This window comes from Ctenopharyngodon idella, chromosome 17, assembly GCF_019924925.1.
Source record: "Ctenopharyngodon idella isolate HZGC_01 chromosome 17, HZGC01, whole genome shotgun sequence".
Taxonomy (NCBI): Eukaryota; Metazoa; Chordata; class Actinopteri; order Cypriniformes; family Xenocyprididae; genus Ctenopharyngodon; species Ctenopharyngodon idella.
Window position 1 is genome coordinate 10,755,964 of NC_067236.1, and position 19,848 is coordinate 10,775,811.

The 19,848-nt window shown below is 37.9% G+C and overlaps 1 long non-coding RNA gene across 1 annotated transcript; it reads left to right on the plus strand.

Annotated features, from left to right (window-relative positions):
- Positions 1 to 9,200: 9,200 nt before the first annotated feature.
- Positions 9,201 to 13,217, plus strand: LOC127498971 (uncharacterized). Its single transcript, XR_007926012.1, has 3 exons — positions 9,201 to 9,457; positions 11,894 to 11,971; positions 13,174 to 13,217. It is a non-coding gene; the product is annotated as an uncharacterized LOC127498971 (long non-coding RNA).
- The last annotated feature ends 6,631 nt before the right edge of the window (positions 13,218 to 19,848 follow it).

The following is a 19,848-nucleotide window of genomic DNA, read 5'->3' on the forward strand; positions in this document are numbered from 1 at the left end:
AGCAGACACTTAAAAACTGACACACAGGAACCCGGAGAAATTACTTAAAGGATCGGTTACGTCTAAAATGATGGAATCAATAACAATATTTTCCCTCGGACCCCATCGCACTGATAAGCAAAATCCTCGCTTAAAAGCCGCATTAAACTTTAATCGGGTGCAGTTTGCTCTGGCGACTGGTAATATCTGGACAGCTGTCTTCTGCCGTGTTTAAAGCTTGTTTCCTTTGCCATTTCAGTGTCATCTACTAATTGCCTTTTCTTTGGGATACATGATCCTACTGAATTCAATCATAGAAGTATGAAACAGGGAAAGGCTTTTTAGGGGGTCGGGTCAGAAGAAAACAACAGAGTCTGAGATGCTCTCTGAGCCTTGGCTACATTTGTCGGCTCCATCCCAAGTGACTTCATTTAGCATCTGATTTCAGGCCATCAAGGGATGGCTATTTGTTTATTGGCTTTTTCTGCATGTGTGAAATCTTAACACAACCCATCTTGGAGCAGGTCCTTGCTTTTCTTCTTGTCTACTTGCCAATTTTCCACCTACACATGGAACATGCTTTACATGTTTTTCCCCTTTTTTCACATTTAACCAATGGTGTAAAATATGAGGAATTTATATTTAATTTATGCTCCAATACATCTACCGAAGGAAAAAAAAAAAAAAAAAGTATTTGTATTTTCCTCATGCGTGGCTGAACTATAGAAAGCCACATCATCAGTCACCATACATTTGTATTTCAAGTACAATAAATTACTCCCATTGTTGTTTATGACAGATTGTATGTGAGAATCTCCCAGATGTCTGAAGAGAGGAAGGTGCTAGCTGGTTTATGGAGGCCCCAATCAGTATTTACTTGAAAAGAGAAACTTAGAAGAGGTCGATTTTAGCATCTCCTTCAGGTCTGGGACCAATGCAGGCTGTGATTTCACAAGTGCAACCCAAGCAATCACCGCTATCCCCTGATTGCTTGGCCTGCGTCTCTGAGGATGCTAGGAGCGAAAGATTATCTTTCCCCCAAACTTCCTCTGATTGCCGACTTTAAGAGGCATGCCTTCATCAGCCAACACGCCGACAGAACCTCACCGTCATAATGTAGTATTTATTAAAGACAGGGCTATTTAAGACGATCAATATACATTTAATCTCTCTCTCTGTGCCTTTTGCTGTCAAAGGGTAGAAAGGCTTTCACAAAAGACATTATATACTCAAGCTTAAACAATTTTAACAAAGCTTTTAAAATGTGTTTATTTATGCATAGCTGACACATAAATAATGTGTCTCTCCATGGAAATCATTATAATTTATTTTTATCACATTATATTAAACTGAATTTTCAAAAATAATTTATTAAGGAAATTATATTTTATTATATATTAGCCCTAGTGAAAAAGAAATATACTAAAATATATTTGAAATACATTTCATGCTAAGCATACTACTAATACATTAACATATTTATGTGTTTAATAAAAATACCTTGCAATTGTATTTTTTGTACACTAAACTGGTATACTTAAAGTCTGCTAAATTGGAACAACTAATTTTGTGCTTAATGCATTTTAATTTTGAAGAAGTAGTGCTGAGGTACAACTAAAGGTATACTGAAGTATATTTGATTGTGCCAAAGTGGAACTATTGCAAGTACAGTGCACAGCATAAATGAGTACACCCCCTCTGAAACTTCTGAAAGTCAGCAATTACTCAATTACTTAGAAGACATGTAAGGGTTCTTTAGAGATATAATGTTCCAGCAAGTCTGCTTAATCAATTACCAAAGAAGCATATCAAAATTATTCAGGAAAATAAAATTTTCTTATCAAGGTGATAAAATGTTGTGTAGCAAAAATGAGTACACCCTCCTAAAAGTTACTAAATAAAACAAAATAAAAATGTTCTGGTGTAAGTTTAAGGCAATGTTTGATCAACAGGTAAGTATGTTGAACCAAAACATTTAAAGAGAAGTAATTTCTTAACAATTAAAAGTGTTATATAGCCCACTGAATCATTCTCAGACTTAATGCTGACAACAATGGAACCACTTGGGAGAGAACTGTCAGGAGACTTTCTTAGCAGAGGACAGTGGTACAAGAGGATTACCAAATCATTGTTTTAAGTGTGAAAATATAGCAAAAGAAACACAGAAATTCAAAAACAATGGACTTGTGACAAGGCCCCTGAAATAATCAGGCCTTCATTTTAAGCTTTCATTTAGTGATGAGGGATTTTTTTGCTAGACAAAGAGCAGGAAAAATACCAAGCGAGTGTCTCAGAGCCAGCAAAAGCTATGAAAAGAGTGACTGTTTATCTCACAGAGTAAGATGCAGCCTGCAGAAATGACATGCATGGTTGTTGTTCTCACTGGAACTACCTACTGTAGCCAAAGCACAATAAAGTCAGTTAGCCATTTCCAAAGCCCATATTTACAAAATATAGATTCTGGGAATCAATACTCTGGTCTCATGAGACCAAATCAATCATTTTGGATCTAAGAGCATCCAAAATGTTATGGTGTTGCTAGAGGAGGAGTACAGTGAGAAGTGCCTGGTTCCCACAGTAAAGTTCAGTGGTAGTAAAGCTCTTATATAGGGATGTATGAGGATGCTGAAGGTGTGATGGAGTTGTGCTTTATCAATGCTGTCATGAACTTGAAACAGAAGATGTTACCCTTTCTTCATTCCCTGCATTGTTGGGCATTTTTTCAACATGACAATGAGGATATGCATTCTCCCAAGGTGAAAAACCTTCTGTGGACATGTATTGCACTCAATCTTAACACTCTTGAGCGCCTGTGGGGGATTCTGTAGAGCAACACTCCCCATTAAAGATCAGGGCATTTAAGGAGCTCATCATCCAGGAGTTAAACAAGACAGATGTGACAAATTTGTCATGAACTTGTACACTCCGTGCCAAGAAGGGTCAGAGCAGTATATTCAAAATTACTAAGTACTAGAATATTATACATTTGTTGAATTAAATCTAGGGTGTACTCATTTCTGCAATCCTTAATTTAAACAAAATTGGTTAATTTACTTATTTTATGGCTATTAATAACATATATTTCTCAGTTTTTATTATGTATATGTTTAATACATTTTAGTTTTGCCATCTTTCCATGAATTTTATTAGTGATCATAAAGAAAATACATCTTTTGTATTTGTTCAGAGGGGGTGTACTCATTTATGCTGTGCACTGTATACTCTTACATTTAAAGACTAATATTATTCAAAGTTCATACAATCCTTATGAATATTGATATTAAAACACATTTTAGTTTTAATATTAAGAAATGTGCATTGTGCACAAGTAGTACTCCAAATAAAGTTTAATTTTAATTTTTATATCAGTAAGTTTCAAGCAATATGTCAGTAGATATGTTAATATATTTGAACTATACTTAATGTGAAATAAATGTATTTTAAATATATTACTTTTTTTACTATAGAGATTTTGTAACTAATCAAAATTTACATTTTTGATCTAGCTGGTGCATTTTAAATCTGATATGACCAATTTCTAAAAGTAATTTTTAATTTCTAAGAGTAAAAGTATTCAATTCAATTAATAAGGGGATAGGGAAAAATTTGAGCAAAAGCTACATGCATAATAAAAATCAAACAAATAGCAAAATACTGTTTAAAACAGTTTTAGGTTAAATATATCATCTGACACAGCAGGAAATAATCAACTACCTTTATTCTGTCAGCATTTATGAGATAAAAATACAATGTACATAAAAAAGTATACATACATTCATTTTTAAATGTACTATTTAAATGATTCATTACTTAATGTATTGTTTAAAAAAAAAAAAATTAAAATCTTATTTATCTATATCTTGTGTAAATCTTGAGTATTTACATTTTTTAGCATACTAGCTAATGGCTTTTGGATAGCAGAATAATGTTGGACCAAAATATAATAATGATAAAGATTAAAAAAAACAATGTTATTGGGGCTCAAAGCTTGAAAAAATATGGAAAAATTTTCAGTTGAAGAAAACTGTGCTCAGGTGTTGGTAGAGAAAACATTATTTAGTTAAAAAAAAAAAAATTCCCCCAGCAGTAAATGGCATCTCAGAGCAAGTCGGACTAATTGGGCTTCAAAACTTCAAGAGGCACCATGAGAACCTGTCTATTTATACTCCTTTCTTAACGGTAGCCATGGAGCAGGTTTGATGTATTGCCTTCCCTGTCTAACTCTTCACTGCCTCTCCAGCTCTAGCCAAGTATGAAGATCTTATCAGCTGCTGGTTCCATTGCCCCTGGCCTTTTCAGACCAGCTCAGCTTAGTTTACGGAAATCTCTTTTGATACACACCAGTGTATCAGTGTGCAATAGGAAGATGTTGTTCCGACTACAAGGTAAAGACACACAGGCTTCCAGATAATGCATTCTACTGGCAACTTATCTTAATGACGATTAATAAATTAAACAAAATGTTATTCTTTTCTAACAATATTCAGATCAATGGTAAAATCATGATAGGAATACGCATTATTCAGTTTTACCTACTGATACTTAAGAAGACATCTTTAACTGTCGTTAGATGACATACGTCTGAATTTAAGACTACAAACAGCTCCCCTGTGGTGAAACTACTTCCTCTTTGACCATCCTAGAACTGCTTACAAAAAGCATCTGCATAGCTGCTTCCACCTGGTTTAACCCCAACAGGAACTTATCAATTCATCTCTCTCAGAACAGCTCAAGTGGGGGTAATCCTCCCATTGAACTGTTTCAACTTCTCTGCCCATAGACAAAGGATGGGTAAAGGGCTTGTTGGAATTGTCTTGTTTGGGTAGAGGATCTTCAAGAGGCTTAAGGCCAAATGCTTGTAGATGCCATTTGTCTCTCTGCACGTCCAATAATCCTGACTTTTGTCAGGTCATTAGAGCTCATGAGGACCAAACTCAAGCTCTGGCCTCTCTGTCCCTCCTTAACCGCACTTAAGGTGCACCTTAACCCAAGTGTCTTGAGGATGTTTCACTTTCTCCAGCTGTATAAGAACAGGGAGCAGAGGTGTGAAAAAGGTTAGGGACCCTCTGAGGTCAAAAAGCCTGCTTACGTCACCGATTACAATTATTTGACAATGAAATGAATAACGTCAGCTGTATGTCAACAGTATGGTTTAGATGTTCTCTTTAATTTCACAGCTAATTTAAAACAGCTCGTAGGGTGCGAGCAAATTAGCATTCATAGTGGTATTAATTTTCAACATACTTAGACTGTATCACCCTTATAGCAAATGCACTATAGAAATCAGAAGAAGCTCTCTGCATGCCAGCTGTGAGGTTTTTTTTTAGGATATATTCCAGTATGTCATCCAGCCAAAGCATTTCAGAGTTAGAGCAGAGAGGCAATAAAGTAATTAAAGCACCAGGGGTTCAAACATTCAATATCATTTTCCAAAATGTGTTTAATTAAAATTAATCATTGGCTGCATTATATCGCTACCTGTGGTGAAAAGTGGTACAGTGGTTCTACAGTCAAGCGTTTCTTTGAAGGTTGGGATTGAAGCTAGCAACAATTTAAGATGTTGCCAAAGAGTCTGAATTACAGCAATCTATTGCAGTCTCCTTCATTCCACATTTTCCATTATGATGTGTCTTTTCAGAATCAAATAATTCCTCCCAGTGGGGCAACATTAAATCCCCAGCCCTCATCAAATTCATCAAAATGTTTCCGCAGTGCAAATTGAAATTAAAAAATACTTTAAAAAGGGCTAATGGTTTCTTCTAGCATATTGTAAAAATGTTAAAATCTTTGAATAATTAACTGAACCAGAGCTTGAAAACCTCTTCGGCTGATTTCTTAATATTTGTTTGCATTGGAATTAGTTAACAATCAATGCTTTTTGATCCACGAAAAAGATACTTACTATAATGTGTAGTATGCCTATATGCATTTACAATTGCTTTACATTTATTTAGCAAAAAAAAAAAAAAATAAAGAGGAGGGACTGATAAAACATGCATGTAAATCCACCTTATGCACAAGTAGTAAACAATATTTATGAAATCTGTGCATTTGGGAAATATGTGCTAGATCCCAGGACACAAAATACAGTTTCATTAGCTCAATGCTAGTGAATGCGAAAAAGCTTTGAGGAAAACAGTCCAAAGATTCTAGACAGAACTTGCTTGATTAAATAATGAAATCCCCTGAAGGCTTCATTTGAATTTCACACAATACTATAATTAAAACCCATATAAGTTGGCTAAAGACTTGGAACTTTTCTTGCAAAAAAAATCTGTATCTCAGTGGCCTAGAAAAAGATCACGCTTGTCTTGTAGCACGCAGCACTAACCAATTCAAAGAGCTATTTCACTATGATATTGAGGATAGTCAGTTTGACCTACTAGTTATTAACAAATGTATTCACGACCACAACAAGCAAATCACTAAACACAGCCATGATCTGTGACAAATTTAGCATGTGCGCCACAATAGTGCCAAACATATGGATGCAAATCATACACTGGATTTCATTTATCATCAGGGTGCTTGTAGCTATCAATTCACATGTGTTGCATAAGAGATAAAAACATGCATAACATTGTAATTTTCTCAGCTGCACTTTCAAAAACACTTAGTGTGAATATACAGGCATTTATTTCCATGGTGACGGGTTTAAGTGCAACCTCCTGACCTGTTCCTCCCACTTCCTGACTGGCTGAAGATCCAGCAGACAGACACAGGAACTCAAGGGGGAGGCTGGCTCAGACTAGGCACAAATAGACACCTGACCTATTAACAGTTCATTAAGGAGATTTAAATGACTTTGCCACTTTTGCTACTGACCTCCTGGGACCGGGCTCAAAGTTGTTTCCTGCTTGTGGAGGTTGTAAGCATTGTATGCCTCTGAGAAGCCCTGCCCATCCTAATGAGCTGCATTGGTTCCCTCCCGAGGAGGCCTGTGCTATGAGGCGGCTTAGGGCATTACAGACTTGCTCCTCATGTCAGGTGCCAACATCTTTATATCATTTTTCTAATAAGCATGTTTCTTCTTAAGTTGCATGATGTAATTTTCCCACCCTCACAGATTTGATGCAGCCGCCACATAATGATGCTCAGTGTAGTAGGAGGATTTATTTAATCTATAGTGAAAGATGTTCTATTTTAGTTCCTGTTGTAACAATATATTTCCAGCTAATTAGCATGAAATTAAATCTCTCATTAACAACTGTAAAGAGTATGGTCCTTAAATTTGTTTTCGTAATCAAGTAAATCCAAGTTACAGCTTGTATTCCTCACCCTTGTCCTCTATGTCCACTCACTCTCAATTAAGTGTATTTAGTTGCCTCACATTTGAGAGGAAAGCCTGCCTTGTTGCCAAATGAGACTGCGCACGTGTCCCGTTCTCTCTCATCTCTGCAGTTAGTCATGGTTTACTCTCCAGTCTAGCACTTAAGAGATCATTAGCATGTGTAACTTCCACCGATGAGGACACCGCCAAACGCGCCTGGGTACATGATGCAACCGAGCGCCTCATGAATAAAACTGAAAGAGGCAATGAGCCTCCATTCACTCTTTCAAAACCACAAGGCCCTATAAGATGTCTTGGAAAGGCAACGGCTGTGTAGATTTACCTACTGATTCGCAATAAAACAATATAAGGAATGCCCGGTAAGGGTAATACAATGGATGAATTTCGACATGAGTGTAACCGCCGAGCCGTAAAGCACCCAACCACCGCGGATAAGCAAGGGAGATCAAAGCAAATGAAAGTCCAATAATGCAAGCCTTCCCGAATGTATGAAGACATGAGGTGAATTTGTGTCTGGGGGCCTCAATCAAAGCAAAGACACACCACTGAGCATTCACTTCCCAAGCTGAATTCAGGTTGTTTCAGTCCTACAGAGTGCTGTTTTAAGCAATAAGGTTGTTGTCATTGTCATACTGAGCTCCAACACACAAAGATCATCCGGTAGAGGGGTAAAATCAATGATTTCCCCAATCTAAGAAGTGAATGCACGAGAGTAGAAAAGGATCGCTGGCCGTTTGACCTTTTCTGTGTATTAAACAAACACCAGATGGTAGACATTCAGCGAGTCCATTATCTGAGGACCTGGTGCGTTGCTCCTGCTGCTAAGTCCCACAGTGTCCCACTCCATGGCTGCCATTGAACTGCATGCATGCATGGCAGCAACTCTGTCTTAGACCATGAATACCTGTAGCCCCATTTAAACCCATCTCCAGAACCACGTTCTGATGATAAGCTATGATATTTACATCTCTTTGCAGTCAAAATTCAAAAAAGCAAGATGTCTGTCGGTTCCAGGTGACTTTAAGAACCTTAGATGTGTGCTAAACAACATGCAATACTTTTCCAAAATGCTTTAGGTCATTCTTTCAATTACGTATGTGTTGGTTGAATAATCTAAAACATCTTTTAAAAGTATTTTTCATAGACCTACATCAGAATGCTATATGATATTGCTATATGATCAGTATATGATTCCTTAAAATACTTACAAATAGCATATATCATTTCAAAGAAAATATGTAAGGACAGTAATGGATGATTCTGAAGAGGCTAAGCTGAATTGGAGAGAAAACATGCTGGGCCACCATTGTAATAGCCCAAATGTAGATGGAATGCCCGGTGTGGAAAATGAGAATACAGGCCACAATGGTACAGCAGGGTGCTGATGTGTGTGCTGAAGCAGAGGCTTGACGAGTAAGTCATAGCTGGAATCAGACACAGGAGTTCATTCAGAAAGCACTTGTGAAAAGGGTGCAGACGTAAAGGCAAACTATGCAGCCATACGAATGTCTGAGGCTCAGCTTGCTTTTGGATTCAAAGCTTTTGCCCGTTGAATAAAACAGCAGTTTAAAAAAAAATGGCTTTATGTTCTAACTTGTAATATCTAGGTTTTAAAATGTAATTTATTTCTGTTACACAATGGTTTCTAATTATGAAGACACATTGTGGAAGGCTACACAGTTGGCACTTTGAAGCTGTTGGTAGTAGCTAGCCTACTGTAGTAGTTGGGCATTATCTTCTTTTTGAAGTTTGTTTTAATAGACAAGCAAAACAGTAGGCTACGTCATATAGGCCTAATAGAAAGCAAAGCAGGGCTTTTTTTTTTTTTAAATAACATTTTAATATATATTACGATTAAAAATAACTTCTTAAAAATGTAAAACAAAAAGTAAATAAATAAATAACAACGCATATTTAATAATTTCCCATGATACATAGCCTGTGTACGGTAAATTCCCTAATGAGGAAGTATTTTCCTACCCTTCGGAGCGATTCAAATTTCAAGCTGGAATGATTTTGCTGTTTACACAGGATGCTGTTCTGTTAAAAACCAATATGTACCAAACGTAATGGTCTGGAGATGCATTTTCACATGTTGAGACACTTTGAATAATCAAACCTGACAGTTGACAAGCCATTTGGCGCAAATGTCACGAGACGCCGAACTGCAACAGCGACGCCCAACAGGTAAAGAAACTAACGATTAAAAAATTGCGCTCAAGTCACACGCAAGATAATTTCGTCAGTCATTTTCGCCATTTTGCTTTGAGTGATTGTTTTTTTTTTTTTTTTTTTTTTTTAATAATATGTGTATTTGGTTGTGATAATTACGGTTAATTAATCAGCATATCATGTAATTAATTCAATTACCTTTTTTTATATAATTTTTAATAATTGTTTTAATACTCTAGTTTAGTGACAGGTACCTCTTCAACCATTTTTGACATGGTAGATTGATTTAAAGCACTTTGATCAGGCTGGAACTCGCTGACATAAAACAAATAATTTTTATTTCCATACCATCATGCTGAGCATTAACAAGAATAACTAGTCAAATTCTAGACAACATTTCATTTGTCATTTGAAGAAGTTCCCTTTTTAGTAATTGCGCACTGACCTCTCCAGGTGGCTTTGGGAGTTTGTTGCTTTTTGATTATAATGCAGGAATGCTGGACATTTGAAATGGCATAGTGGTAATTACAGTCATCTAATTACACAGTGCCTGATGCCTGCCTTCAAGAGGTTAGTGCAGAGAGTCCACTGACCCGTCAACTGTTTGCAATTGCAGCCAGAACCAAAGCTGCTTTTGGAATTTGCTGAACCCAAGCACGTAAAGGAGTGAAATAATTTTATATAGACCTACAGAAGCTATAAGTAACTGACAGCTGAGACAACTCTATAGGCGTGTATTTATTCTAATATAATGTAGAATGTAGCTGGCTTCGGCAGAAAACTATGTGTTGTCTAAGTGACGTCCATTTGAGAATTTGTTTAACAAAAATACTGAAGTTCCATTTGACAGGTTTTTACTGTGAGATTTCAATGCATGGAAAAACAATCCTGACATGTCTACACAAGTGTAACAATAAGTAGCAATGCTAACACTTATTTGTCTTGGATAGGCTGTCAGTGTAGGAGAATTATGCCTGTGGTTTTAAAATGACATGGTTTCATTACTAAGCTTATTTAAATGTTACAACTGTTACAAAAGGGATTATACACACTACATAAATAATGTTAAAAAATCATTCACTGTGGTCTCATCATGTTCTTATTGCAATAAAACTGCAGCATAATGGTTAAAAATGACATGTCTTAAGAAATAGTATATTTTTAAATAGTTGAATCTGTTTTATATTTCATTCTGGTGGAGAAATTTGCCTTAACAATTAGGCAAACAGTTGCAGTGTCTGAATATGAGGGGGAAGAAAACCTTCTCCATGTCTCTCAGGTTTCTCCGTTTGGGGTTTGTCCATCAACAGTGGCCAATTAGACTGGGCCTGACCAGTCTCTGTTAAAACAGAAAGTGTTTACATCAGTTTGGCCAGTGTTTGCTCTTGAAGATACTGAGAACCAAACATAACAGCAACATAGATACCCTCTATTATGACCACAAGGCAAGAGCAAGTCCAAAATGTGGTACATTCTGCAAATGTAATAGCTGTGAAGTACCACACCAAGCATTTTTGTGTTTGTGAGTTAACTGCATTTTGGCTTTATTAGGTTGGGAATTTTACCTTCTTTTTTCTTGGATGGGTTGTTGATTTATTTATATTTTATATATTTTTTGTAGTTGTATAAGAACTAGCCCTCATTCTTGAAATTTACAAAATGTATCTGCTGGCAACTACCGTAGGAAATGTTTTTTGTGTTGTTTCAATGAAGAAAAGCAGCACCTGTGGGATGTACATTTTTCTATTAATTACACATAACATTCAAACACATTGACATCACTGAGGTCTCCAAGCTTGGTGGGTGGCCAATATGAGAAATCATGGTCCTAAACTTCTCTGGTTCTGGTTTCCTTCTCGGTAGTTGTGTGCATATATAATTGAGACCATTGAAGTACATTGCAGGTCCATCTGCTTGGCAGAGAAGTGAATACTAAACCATCTGGGCCTCTACATGCGCCAGAAAAGGGATATGGATAGGTATTGTCTGAGATAGAGCACCTCAGGGGGTACGTTATTCCACAAGGAACACACACACACACACATTCACAAAGATCCATACTGTTCCTTAAAGATAGTAATACTAGCATGCGAAATCTGCTGTTGTTGAACTCCAGATGGAGTGAAATAATTCCGAGTCCCATCACCTCGAGTGATTAGTAAACTCTGATATCAAAGCAAATGATCATCAGTATCCCACTCGGTTAGTACACACAGCCACTGCACAGCGTAACGTTTGCTCTCAGCCCTTACATTCACAGAATCAACCGTGAATACATAAATGATAACAGACATTCTGTTCCTGCCATCAGTTGGTAAAATGGAGTGCCATGTTGAAATGTTTTCTGCTTGTAAGTCGCCCACCAGCTCTGGGGAGACACACATGCTCGCATTAAGGGCTTCGGCTGTGGTCAACACAGCGACTAATTTAACAAATTCTTTATTTTCTTAGGGATACATGAGACGCTTGGCAAGGCTAGAGGACTCAAAGAAGCACAAGGCTGCTGCGCAGAAGGGGACGTTTGTCGAGGTTTGTTTATTCGCAGGATTATATACGCATTAAGCATCAGTCTTGTAGGTTAGCCTTCATCCGTTTGGAAACGGATCGTTTTCTTAACCTCCGAGCGACTCTCTGTTCCTCCGTCGCAGCAGTGCCAATTCTGAAAACCGATCGTAGTTTTGACACGATGCTGAACTGCTCTCCTGCGGCCCAGGATACATCTGTAAACATTGGCTAAATGAAGCCGGTGGGGTTCTCACAATGAAACACCCCCTGCTTCCACCCCCCCGATGGCCCTTCCATCATTTCTGAGGGACTTCAGATATCCAATGGATGTGCTAAAAACCCCGCTGTGTCTGGTCCTTTAGCAGCGAACCTGTCACAAAGCCTCACACCTCGTGGCCGGCTCAGCGGCCCATCTCTGGCTCCCATCTCTGACATCTGCTCAGGGTTGGGGTTTCATTCAAGAGGGGGGCAGAGGGAGTCAATCTGCTCTTTTAAAAGAGCCTCACAGTACACTGGGTGCTGATGGGGAGGAATGAGGAATCCGCACCATTTCTCTTGCTGGCACCACTGGTGTGCTATTCTCCATCCCTTCCCCATCAACGCCACCACAACTCAAAGCCGTCTTTCATATCCTCCCACGGCTCCAGATTGACAGGCATCAGACAGTTCAGGTGATGAGGAGGAGAGGGTGTGAATGGAGATAGAGAGGTGCCATGTTTGAACACTTCCTAAAGAAGCACGCCCGATACTCGGCAAAAAAAAGGCCCCGCGCTTCCAGCCCTTTTTGGCAAGTCGACCATGATGACTATTTGAAGACTTGACAGATTGTGCTGATGTGTTTATTTAGTTGAGCAAATGTGGACTGGAGCTGTTTTCAAGCTTTATTTATGTTGCGTATTAACTCGGTCACCAACAGAAATGAGACAACATCAATCATCCACTTGATAGGAAGAACACTGAAACATTTATTTTAGCATCAAGCAGATAGCGGCATCAGTAAGTGGATGGAAAAGAAATTATCTGCTCCTTTGTATGCAAAAAAAATCTTGTTTTTCTAGAAATGTATACAATGTTTAATTTGTTTTATAAAAAAAATGATACAACTTTTGAAGCATTTAACGGATAGTTCACCCAAAAACATGATTTACTAACCCCTGTGTCATTCCAAAGTCAACAAAACAACTTTCATTGTACTTACAAAAAATACCTTCTTTTGTGTTCCACAGAAAAAAAAGAAAGAAAGTTATACAGGATTGAAACGGTGTGAGGGTAAGTAAAAAATGACAGAATTTTCATCTTTTGGTAACTATTCTTTAAAAAAAAAAAAACATGTTCATAGAAATAGGATATATGATAAATGGTGCACTATAGCTATGATGTATGATGTGGCATGTAGTCATTAATCATTAAACATTTGGATGTATTTAAAACGCATTGATTAAATGGCTCCAGTGACAGGCTTTGCCACTGTGTCACGGTGAGTGGAGAAGCATAGACACAGAGCTGAGGATTGTTTCACCATGTAATTCCAGTCTCTGTAACTACTTTACCACCTGAACACAAGTGGCATTCTTCTCCTAGATAAAAATCACCTCGGCGCATTTGTAGGACATGTAGCCACTTACTGCTCGTAAAGATTAAGCCTTGGAGCATGACTTTTAAAGGTGGTGGCTATTATCACTCCGTGTATCCGAACGGGAAGGAGATGGGCTGCAAATGAATATTGTCTGGGAGATTTTAACATGAATGAAAGTGTGTTTGTAATCTAAGTGCATGTGTATTCATTCGTTAGACTAACGGTGTTGGAAATGTAATACTGCAGGCTGCAAAGAGCAGGTTTGATTGGACAAGCTGTGATTTAGAGCAAGTCTCAAGGCTAAAGCAGGACTCTTTTCTGTGGGGGAGAGGTTGAAGAGTGCCACACGCAAAACAACCCATGTAACCAGAAAAATTCATTACATAAAGCTATTTCACTGGCTGAGTGTTCACTAGATAAAATTATTGAAGTAATAAATGCTTACTGCAGGAGCCAGAGCTAATAACCACATCCATTTTAGTCCTCATTTTACTGGTTAGAACAAAAGGGCATATTGAATTAAGGCATAAATTCACACAGATTAGTTGAGAGAATATGGCAGTGGGTAATTATTAGGACCTTATTTTACAGTTCTAAAAATGTTATTTACTATGCGACTGAATAAATGGTTATTAAGCAATCAATTTCCAATTGATTGGAGGTTATTAGAAAACAGAGTTTCAACAAAGAGTCGTAATATTCTTTTTTCTCTCTTTTTTTTGTCAGTCATTAGACTGATCATGCTGGGATTTCCAATTGAACTGTCAATTCTAGCCCGGTACCACAAGCTTTACCTCTCTGGAAGTAGCACAGTTGTTAATGTAATCTAAATATACATTAATTGCTATGTGATTTTGACAGATTGTGAATGATATTTCTCTCTCTATCTAAAGAAAAGCTTTGATTAGTGCAAGGAAAATGAACTCCTATGGGCTGAAGGATTTATACAGTCACAAAAGGAACCCGAGTTTCAACTGTTGTGACATTTTGTTTCTTTAAATACAAAGACTGCATCGCTGTGTGTCCATCATCAATTATTTAACTGTACATCTAGAAATACTTTAGGTAAAAGTAATAACCAAGTCAAAAAACAAAACTAAGAAATAAAAATGTATTTTATATATGAAGTAATTTTAAAATCTCATACTTTTAATTGAGTAAAAACATTGTTGTACTGAATAGGCATTTTGAAAGCTTCATCATTTCATTTGTAGATTCAAATTAATCCGTCAAGAATTTAAAACTATATAATATCTTTCCTTTTTAGGATTTTAAAATGACCATTGGTTGAAATGCCAACAGTGGTACATTTATATGTGATTTATTAAATTATTATTTATTTATTTAATAAGAGAACTTTGTATAATTGTTGTTTGTCACATCAGTAGCTCTATCTTATTTTACATTTCAAAATATTTTCATTTTCATTGGCTGCCAGCATCACAATTTTGGCTGGAAAGCCTTTGTTTTGAATTAAGAAATCCTCACAGTCACAGCAACAGCATTGCATTGAGACATAATTGTCTGTTGAATGTTCCTCAGATTGTGTCCAAACTTGTGTTAGCTCTCAGAACAAACAGACAAAGCCTAGTATCATTGACAATGTGTAGTTTCAACAGAACTGATGGCAAAAGTATTCCAAGTGTGAATATTTGGCTTTGTTTTGTCAAGTTAATTTTTTATAATAGTTTACAGAGACACAGTTGGAAAGGTCTATTTATGAATGTTGAAAAACAAAACAAAACGAATAACTTCGACAAGGGTTATTAAATGCCATTAACCACATTTCACCTCTGAAAATGCTAGCTTTGAATTTTTCACCATACTAGCAGATTTGTGTTTCATTCTGCAACTCCATCAACTGTTACGGTGTGAGACAAATAACAATACCACCCTCTGGACTGTGATTTTTTTTTTTTTGAAGACTGGAGGTGATATAATGAATCACTTCCCATTAGCGAGGTTTCACACACGTCACAATTATTGTAAAGGCTCACAGTTTATTTTCAATGAAGGTGGCATGATTTGCTAGCTTCAAATATCTATATACTAATCTACATTTATGCTAATATCGGAGTGGTGGTTAACACAGCTTTCCATATTTAGAGAGTATGTCTAATTATAGATGCCAAATAGCATGATTTACATATTTAGCCCTTGTCACATTAGGGGCAGAGACATGTGATGCCTGGTCTGACTGAGTGGGCTATGGAGCCATTGCCCTCTAGAGGCCAATTGCCACCTAATATACTGTATCCCACTTTCATCAGTGCTTGACCATGCTCACACCTGTTTGTGTGTGCGCAAAACAAAAGTATAACATTTCTTCTCACTGATAATAGTTGCGGAAAGTAAATATTTTATAGCGCCAAAACTTTATCAGTCAGTATATCAAACTATCAAACCACATTCAAAAACGAATGTAAAGAACTACGGCACAAGCTATTATGTATCTGAATATAAAATCATCACACTTTTGGAACACAGAGTGCCAGTAGAATAAAAATATCTGTGATTAAAGTGTTATTTGTGCTACTGATTCGTGAGCAATTTGTTCCAAATTTCTCAATTCAAGCACCCTAGTCAGAGCGTGTTTTTCTTTGGCTACTTCAAGTTATCCCAAGTATGTTGGAGTGTATTCTCTTCTTGACCATATTTATAAATTCAATAAACGTGTTTGTGAGATATAAGTTCCATAGAATCACGAATAAAAGGTTATGATTGATGCCGTGACACTTTCTTTTTTTTCTTCACCACAACCTGCCTCGTTACAGATTACAGAAGATAATGGGCAGCAGGACAGGAAGGGGAAGAACAAAACGGGGTCTGCGCTTAATTAACTGCGCCTCCTTTGCGATTCGCCAGTGCGAATTTGCCTTGTTTTATGAAGAGAGATCCTGTTTTTCTAATTCGTCCCCCTTTGTTTCTCAGACAGGGAACGGATCTGGCTCTTTGGGACATTAAATAGAGAGCTAATTCAAGTGGAGGGGCTCTTTCTCTGGTGCTCTGCTCACATAGCTGGGCTGGGCTCACTGGGCCCTTTTGTGTGCTGCCCCTCACCGCATGTGTCCTCGCTCTCCCGGCTGGTCAGATTTTTTTGTCTCCGCTGGATAATCAGCTTGGAACGGTCGAGTCAGATGTGGTGGGAACTGGGCCTGCTTGAGGCTCCTCTCTGAAGGTGTTTGTTGTTAAATAGAACAATTCGTCTGTCTCTTTAGAAAGCCTGACAAAAGCAAATACTCCCTGCTGAAAATTTTCTTAGCCCGTCACACAAAGGCTCAAGTTTGTTTAAGAAATTGCTGCTAAAGAAAGCGTCAACCCATTAAGGTAATTATATGGAACCTGTGTCCTATAAAGGCTTAATTGATGTTAATGTTTGTCTAATTGGGGATTCAGGGAGAGCAAAGGACTAAAGGTCTTCATAGCACTTTCAGGCGAGCCTCTGAAAAGGGTCCTTCTGGTTTTCACACTTCCCACAATGGCTGCCCGTCTTTCTCACATTACTGCCTGTTTTCAGCTCCTTCCAGCATTCTGCAGCACTACTTAGAGCACAAAATAAGGGTGAAGAGCCATTGTCTGGTGCAAGCACTTCTCAAAGAGTGTTCCTGACAGGGATTGTTAGAGGACTCATGTTGAAGACAAGGGGGAGTGAGGGTGAAAGCCACTGTCATGCACTCTTGTCATGTCTCCGGTGTGCGGCAATGGGGCTCCTAATTGCTGCATCTGTTTTTTCATAGCGCCGATTCATTTAAACAAATACTTCAGTCAGCACCTCCTGTTCCTACACTGAGTCCGAGTTATCCATTGTGAGCGTCAATGCATTTGCATGTGTTTGTGTGTGCAATCGAGGGGAAGTATTTGTTTAAATAGTACGTTTTCCTTGTACATCTTTTAATAGCAGACTCAGTCGCTTGGGCTCCCGCTCGATCCCCCCCGTTGACGCGAGCAAGACGCATGTATCGTCTCCTCGGAGACGCCCCCAGTCGCGGCGCGGCTTCGTCGCTGAACTCGACCGAAACAATGATGGTGGATGGGTGAAAACAAACACGGTGTTTCCCTTCCTTTAACGCTTAACTGATCTGTCTTTAAAACACTCGCGAGGCTCCGTTTGAAACTCTTCAAATATTTCTCTTGGCTCTAATTGCTAAGGTCGGAGTTAACAATCAATGCCATTTCCACATATACAAGTTAAAATAGGGGCAGCGGTGAATGGCAAACTGATTGTAGCGCTGTCAGCCTCCTGCATGGGTTCTTTCTGCAGATGGGGAGTGAGAGGGATGGAGGTGGAGGAGCAAAGGCACTTCATTTAACTTGCACCAAGCTGATTGGAGTGGAGAAGGCAATTCAAATCTTGAGTGTAGTTCCCATTGCAATGGCTTTCCCCCAATCTCACCCCGTTTCCGCAGGCCTCCTGTCAGTCAAAAAGCACACAAGGCAACCTTGGCAGATCTCTCGATGGTGCCCTCCATCTCCACACAATAGCGCAGTGAAAGACATGGCCTCTGCGAGACCCCCGTGTACGTAGTCTATATGAAGCCAGCAAAATTAATGCCACGCTCTAACGCAATATGCTAAAAGGAGCTCCAAATGAAAGTTTGGAAAGAGCATGTTCCTAAAGATAAACAGCTGCTTACTCCTTTGAATGGACATTTCTACTGGCATGTCTACACTCTATTTTTATAATTGGTGTTGAAGCTGGAACAGATGACTAAAGCATTCTCAAAGTCCCTCTACAAGTCAGAACTTTTTTATGACTTTGTGACTATTTGTTCACATTAATTCCTCAATTGTCCATAAATACATTGTGTTGCTGTCAAATCAATACACAAAGTGATTTGATTAATTCAAATCTAGATTCTTCATGAAACATGTCAATGTCAAGGAATGTCATGCTGTCCAAGAGTAACTTAATCATCATATTTTGTTGGGACAGTTATCTGAAACCATGTCGACACTCTACATTTATTTTATAATTAGTCTTGATGGTGGAACTCGTGGCCAGTGCATTCTCGAAGTCCTTCTATATGAACAACCATTCAAATCTGTTTCTTTTTATCATTCTTGATGTCTAATCATGCGCATGAACTCCTTAGTTGCCCATAAATACATTGTCCAGCTGTCAAATCGATACACACACACAAACGTTTTTAGATGATTAAAATCATAAAATCCCAAAAAACATGTCTCTGTCAAAATGTTATGTTGTCTAGGAGGTACTCAATTACAGTACCTCTACATGAATAAGTCAAACCTGTTTCTTTTTATCACTCTTGATGACTATTCCTGTAGCCGGTTGCATAAACTTTTTACAAGTTAGTCAAGTTAATCATATAATTTTTTCTTCTAAACTAGTCATAACTTTTTTTTATGTCAGTTACATGAAAAGGTATATTGGTCTAATTTGAATTGAAAAGACTGATTAGCCCCAACTAATTGCTAGTTGGTCAGACTAGTTAGGACACAGTCTTAAAGGGTTAGTTCACCCAAAAATGAAAATTCTGTCATTATTTACTCACCCTCATGCCGTTCCACACCCGTAAGACCTTCATTCATCTTCGGGACACAAATTAAGATATTTTTGTTGAAATCCGATGGCTCAGTGAGGCCTGCATATAGCCAGCAATGACATTTCCTCTCTCAAGATCCATAAATGTACTGAAAACATAAATCAGTTCATGTGAGTACAGTGGTTCAATATTAATATTATAAAGCAACGAGAATATTTTTGGTGCGCCAAAAAAAACCAAAATAACGACTTATATAGTGATGTCCGATTTCAAAACACTGCTTCATTAAGCTTCGGAGCGTTATGAATCAGTGTGTCGAATCATGATTCGGATCGCGTGTCAAACCGCCAAACTGCTGAAATCACTTGACTTTGGCACTTTATAATATTAATATTGAACCACTGTACTCACATGAATGGATCTTGAGAGAGGAAATGTCATTGCTGGCTATGGAGGCCTCCCCGAGCCATCGGATTTCAACAAAAATATCTTAATTTGTGTTCCGAAGATTAACAAAGATCTTACAGGTGTGGAACGGCATGAGGGTGAGTAATAAATGACATTATTTTCATTTTTGGGTGAGCTAACCCTTTAACTTAGCAGCTATGTTTATAGAACTGGCCCCTGGACGTGAACTTCTCAATTGTCCATAAATACAATGTGTGCTGTGGTGAAATGGACAAATGCAAAATTAAAAATCCAGTTTGTTTCAAAAACTCTCTATCAAGAAATGTCATGCTGTCCAAGAGTAACTCAATCATTTTGCCCATAAATACATTGGTGAAATGGACACACGCAAAATTAAAATTCAGATTCAT